Source organism: Lampetra planeri, chromosome 4, assembly GCF_965212315.1.
Source record: "Lampetra planeri chromosome 4, kcLamPlan1.2.h2, whole genome shotgun sequence".
NCBI classification, from domain to species: domain Eukaryota; kingdom Metazoa; phylum Chordata; class Hyperoartia; order Petromyzontiformes; family Petromyzontidae; genus Lampetra; species Lampetra planeri.
In genome coordinates, this window is record NC_136110.1 from 25,487,649 (window position 1) to 25,493,893 (window position 6,245).

Sequence of the window (6,245 nt, forward strand, 5' to 3'; positions counted from 1 at the left end):
CAGCCGTTCCAGAGCTGTCAGCCTGTTCACGTAATACGTGCACGAACCGATCGCAGCCCCACAGCTCGCTGCTATATATGCATAGCAGCAGCTGCTTTTACCAATGAAGGGCAAGCATAGCTATGCATTTCCTCCATGAGCTACGAACATGAAAACTATTCCACTCTCAAGAATAATCTACGACTGACAGCACTTGCAGCCAGCCTTGCCGATATGTATTCATCCCATTCAATGCTCTGCACGATCCCTGGTGTCACAGTTTTTTGAGCGGAGCGATGCTTGGGTTCTATCAGGGTGCGAGTCAGCCAAGCCAAGGTGCACGGTTCCCAAGACACATCAAAGAATGCAAACCCAGTAAAACGTATGTGTGCTCTGAATCTCACCCTCGATTTTGCTCTCTGTTTCTCTTGTGTGTGTGTCTCTCTCTCTTTCTACACTCTGGAATCAGGCCACTGGCATGCCCAGTGGAGGGTCACAGTGCAGTAAAATTATTAAAACAGCACGCGTTCAGGGACCCCCACCCAAAAACCTTTTAAGCCTGGGCTCCCACACCCACTTCCATTGGCTGAACGTGAACAGATGAGCCACCAATCAAAGTACACTGCCAGATTACCCACAAGGGTGAAAAGTTGATGGGATTATACAACCTTGCTGATTTAACATTTGGGCACACACTTTTATCCAAGTTCATAATATATTGCTCTGTGGACTGTTAGAGGAATACTTTTTTTAAATGGAAGGTAAAGTGTCTGTGTCTGCTTCCTTTGGACATATATGATTGTCCCATAGTATTAATGTTTTGTCTTATTTGCTATTTCTATTTCAGTTCCCCACATTAATTGTGGGGTACCACGATGGCAAGATGTTAACTACCTCGCCTGGTATACAGGAGGTCCTGGGTTCGATCCTGACCCTGACACCTGTATATTTGGAGTTTGCATGCTCTCTCTCCCCGTGGTAGTGTAGATTTTTCTCTGGTTCCTCTGGTTTTTCCATCCAAATTTAGAAAACAGGCGTTTAGAGTTTTTGGCAGCTATACATTTCCACACGACAAGCCACTTCGTTGAGCTGTCATCTGTGCTGGCCAGCTATATCTATATATAGCTCAGTGAGCCTTACCTGGTGGAATAAAAAAAATAGTTTTTTTGTACAAGTGAAATAAGCAGAGGAAAATGACGTTCATCGTTATTTTACACATTTTAAATAAATTATGATCACCGAAGTAGCAGCTGTATCCGTTAAATCAATGATCTGAAAATGTATATGTTATATGTAATGCATTTAGACTATTACACTGCCACTTTGAGTGGTACATTTGCGCCAGAAAAGGCGCCGCGTGTGTAAGCAAAATAAAGTTGACTTCACTTGAAAGGAATTGGCAAACGCTTTAAAACTGTTTCATGTTTTCCTGCTTTCTAACGGAGGTTAAATGCGTCTATTTAACCTTCGAAAACGAACTATATAGCTCAGTGGCCCTTACCAGGTAATATAAAAAAAATTGTAACACTTATTAGTATAGTTGCTGTGCTTCAAATTCCCATTGGAAACAAACATTTTTAATTGGAATACAACTGGGATATATGTATGCATTCACGTTTCAAATTTAATTTCAACTGGTAAAAAACCCGAGCATTTAATTATAATAACAAAACCAACTCATCTCCATTAGACATGCAGTATGTTTATATTGCAAAGAGAAATGCAACACAACCACTTCATGTGAAAGTTTAGCAATTAATTATCTGGCTTTAAGAGATCGATTTCATCAATTGCCACCCTCTAATGTTTCCTGACAAGTATCTGAAGCGACTTTACGTGTTTCTTTGACCTACGGTGCTCCAGTTAAAGGCTCACGTGGGAACGAGGTCTGTAAGAGATATGCATAAGGCGATTACAGGTGTGGGTTCCAAGAACGAGCATTGTTGCAGGTAAAGCTCGACACAGCTGTGTGGCTCAGAGTGAAAAGTTGGGTCAGAGGAAAAGCTGAGCTCATCCCCAGAATGAATGCAAAACGCACAAGCTCGTGTCACGATCCGGGCGGATTAGTGTCCGAGTGGCCAACGCTCTTTCACCGCCGACTCCTTGTGGAATGCAAAACTACATGGGGGCAGAACATTTAAAATGCATGAATTGCTATAGCTCACCGTTGGACCTCTCGCGCTGTTTTATAAAGGACTGGAACATCAAATCATTGCTTATACGGCAACATTGTCACGTGACTATTAAGGGGGGCTTTGGGGATGGTGGGGGAAGGTAAATAAATAACGTTACTTGTAAAGTAAAATCCCTATCCATACACGGTATTATTTAATTGTGCGATTGTTAATAAATAATATTTGTTCTAGCTGTATCAATTGTAATTTGTGCCGTATTATTCCAAAGCAATTTAAAAACATCACACCTGATACGGCTTTTTGTCTGTGCCCAGTGCCCATCATTGTCTCGAGGAATTTTCTTTTGAAAGTGTCCACTTCTTGTCAGTGGGTCATCGATCAGTGGCGATCAGAATCTTTATTCATCCTGGAGAAATCCTATGAGCTACGAAGCTCTATTTCGCAGATGTCCAGTAGGGGCGAGTCAGAAAGTTACAGCAACAAACAAATACAAAAAACGATAGGAGTGCAAAGTATAAGGCGTATAAGCAAATCACTATAAATAAATGCATACATATTCTCAAACTAAACTATTTTTATTTTACCAGGTAAAGCCCACTGATCAGTGGAGATGATCTCAACAGCAAGAAACGTTCGATAAAACAGAGGCAGAACAGGTGATTCATAATATGATACAATTATTTTCACTTACTCGCAGAGATGGTGGCCACAATGGTTGTGAGATCACACTGCACTCTTGAAATGACACCTGGGTTCGATTGCAGGCCACTGATATATGATACCGGTCCTGGGCATCCCTTTCACCAACCTAGACTAATATTGGTGAAGTATGGTCAAACAACCTCCACAACCTATATGGCAATGGGGGGGGAGGAGGGGCCTCATTCAGTATTGGTAAAATGTTATCATTACTATTTTTATAAATGGAGATGACGAAAGATTCTCAACAATACAAATTGCATTATACCCTTGAGATCGGTAAAGTTTGAGTGCCGAAAAATTTGTAATAACTTTAATACACCAAAATTGTATTAATGGGAGAAATGTACGTGTCTGCGACTAACGTTTGTGTGCTTATAACAGTGCATTGGTTGCAGTACGTGACATATATAAAGGTCCGGCCCTACAACTTCCTCCTCATGCTATTACTACTGGTAGAAAGGTCTCCAATAGAGAGAGCTCAATTAGAGCCCCTCTAGAGCAATGTTTGGCTTCCTCTTTCACGCTCGTCAGACAACTTCATCAGTAAGTCGGTGTGTGGCACAGTTTGCCGCTAGCTATCATAGATTGTGGTCGTGCTGCTTCAGTTATAATATAAATAATTTACATTTATTTGTAAGGCGTCTTCCACTAATGTCTCAAGGCGAGGTGAGTACAAGGCCTTTTAAAAACAACGGCGCTATGCCTCTCGAAATCAATTTAACGCTCACCGCTTGCGCGTCCCGAAATTCAGCGGTGAACGGAACTCACCCTGCAACTTGAAGACGTCACGGAACGGGAAAAGGTTAACAGCGGATGTTACATTATTAAAAATGAGTAAGCCATTGTGTGCCGGCACCATGTTCCAAATGTTGCCAAATTCGAATATGACCTGGAAATGTTTCAATTGAGATTACACATAGCAACCATCGCACCCTACTGGCAGACTAATGCTCATTTGCAGGCCAGGTGGTGAGTCACCGTGTGCCCTCACTGACAGCTGTCACCGGGGAGGGCTTTTTAAATGTTTGAATTTATTGCGTGTAAGATGCTCTCAGATGCCCCAGTGTACAGGGAACTATTTCATAAATAAACAGCCATCATGATTATTCTCATTCTTGTTTCAACTTCCGCGCCGGGAGATTGACTTGAGCCGCCGACCTCTGGATTGCGAGTCCAATGAGCGACCCCATGCACCACAACGGCACCCTGGTTTACAGATACGTCCCACACCATATCCATTAATGGAAGCGCAGCACTTTGTGTTCTTAGGAGCATTTTCAAGTCGTTTTATCTGACCTTCCAGCAGCAAACATTGTATACATTATATTCTCAAAGTATGATGAATGACAGTGATGACCTACTAGTATGCAATGAATAGTGACCTGGATAATGTACACACAAGGTTAATGGCACTAATAATGTCTTCAAGCGGTAATGGGCCCACTTTATCTCATCGATAATAATTGGAGTCGTTTCATCGGAGCATTGCCAGGCAATTGCGGTAAGTAATTGCTTACAGTACCCAGTTATTAACATTTACAGCGTTTGAAAGGCATAATTCCGGCCTAAAAAAGCAGGAAATAACTTAAAATACGACTGCGTAGGTTTTCACGGATGTGCAGTACAGCTCCCTCGTGTGTTTTCGTGTTGTACCAGTTGTTGTTTAGGGACGTTATCCAATGTTTCACTTCATGTGCGGGGAGCCTACTTCTTCCTGAAGATACCCCCAGTCGGCGGAGCGAAAAAAACATCATGCGGGACAATGCACGGCACGGCCTCGAAACACCATCGGCGACGAGCTTCAAATGGTGAGCCCGACTTGATATGCAAACGTTTCTCCGTGGTCTTAACATCATTTGCAACAACAAAAATAATTTGACTCAGGACGTATTCAGCCTGGCATCACAGGCAGGAATCTCGCAAGGATACCTGCCCGCCCACCTCATCCAAAACGCAGGAGATGCATCATCCTTGTCAGCAGCAGGAAGAGCTTAACCGCCCCGTTGTTTTTACTCGGGAGCTAATTGAGGGACCCTTGTTTCACTCCACCATGCTTCCTACAGCAAACACTGATAACGCCGCAACTTGCGGTGGAACAGAGGGCAGACGCGGACGCGGAGATTCTCTGCATTCTGGCTGGAAGTGGCTGCCCCCCACCCCCGCTCTGATTGCAGGGAAATCTTTACTTACAGGGGGGGGTGGCCCTGTTGAAAGAGGGCTCTGCCGCATAGACTTTCATCTCTGGAAGGTTGAAAGATGAGTTATGTCAGGCATGGGTGGTCGTTAGTTATGCTTTAAATTCACCTGCTGAGTCTGCATGTATAATATATAATGTGCATCCAGCGACTTAACATTACAAAATCATAATTTGTGTAGTCGGTATACATAGACTGCACCTGGTGTGGTGTTTGTGTACCTATAATGCAAATACACAGTTGTGTAATTTTGTTACTGACAATGAATAAACCCAAGATCGACAAATCGTTATTCCTTTTTCAGCCGGTGTATGCAAAAATATAAAATAACATTGTATTAACTTATGATTATAAAAGCACAGAGCAGAGTAAAAAGGGTGTGTGTACAACTTGCATGCACTTATTTGATTAAAAATATATATTATTTTAAGAGTTATTTGGGTCCGTGCTTACATATGCTTGACTAATGTTACCCAATAACATTAAGATTATCTGTAGATATACGACAGGCCACTATGTTATACCCCTCTGAAATGGATAGCATTATAAGTGTAGAAATTATATGGTGATGTTCATGTGTCACTGTAAATATTTTTGTTATAAAGCATTTGTTTGGCATTTTGTTGAAAAGTAATACATGATGCAGTACTTTACTTGCCAAACTGCTTAATGTTTATATTCATCTATTTCATAACCATGGCTTTAAATGACTAACATGAAGGCAGTGTGATTTTCATATGCACTTACTGCCCCCTTGAGAATGAGATTTACAAGTTTTCACATGATGCCTATTTTACTTGCGCTAAAATTATTAATATTATTATATTAAACAAAATCCCTAAACAACAATATTTCCCGCACCTCCGATTAGCACGGTGGGCTAGCTATGGTGCAAAAGACGTTCAACACACAGTACATTGTTTCGATTTAAAGCTTTCGTGACTGCAGGGATTCATCTTCTTGGTTCTTTCGGTAAAGTCACGTAGAATGGAAATAATAAAATAATAAAAATAAAACAATAAAATAATTCTCACGACGTTTCGGCCACAACGCAAGCAGCCGTCCTCAGGTGTAGAACAGGTCTGTCGAGAAGACAGAGTCTGACATTGTTTACTCAGGAAGGCCTCACTGATCCTCGTGACTCTTTCTACAGGAGGGTCCTGCCAAGTGTTTGCAGTAGGGTGCAATGATTGCGATATATAAGCCAACTGAGCAATCTGTGCCTGGATATTGA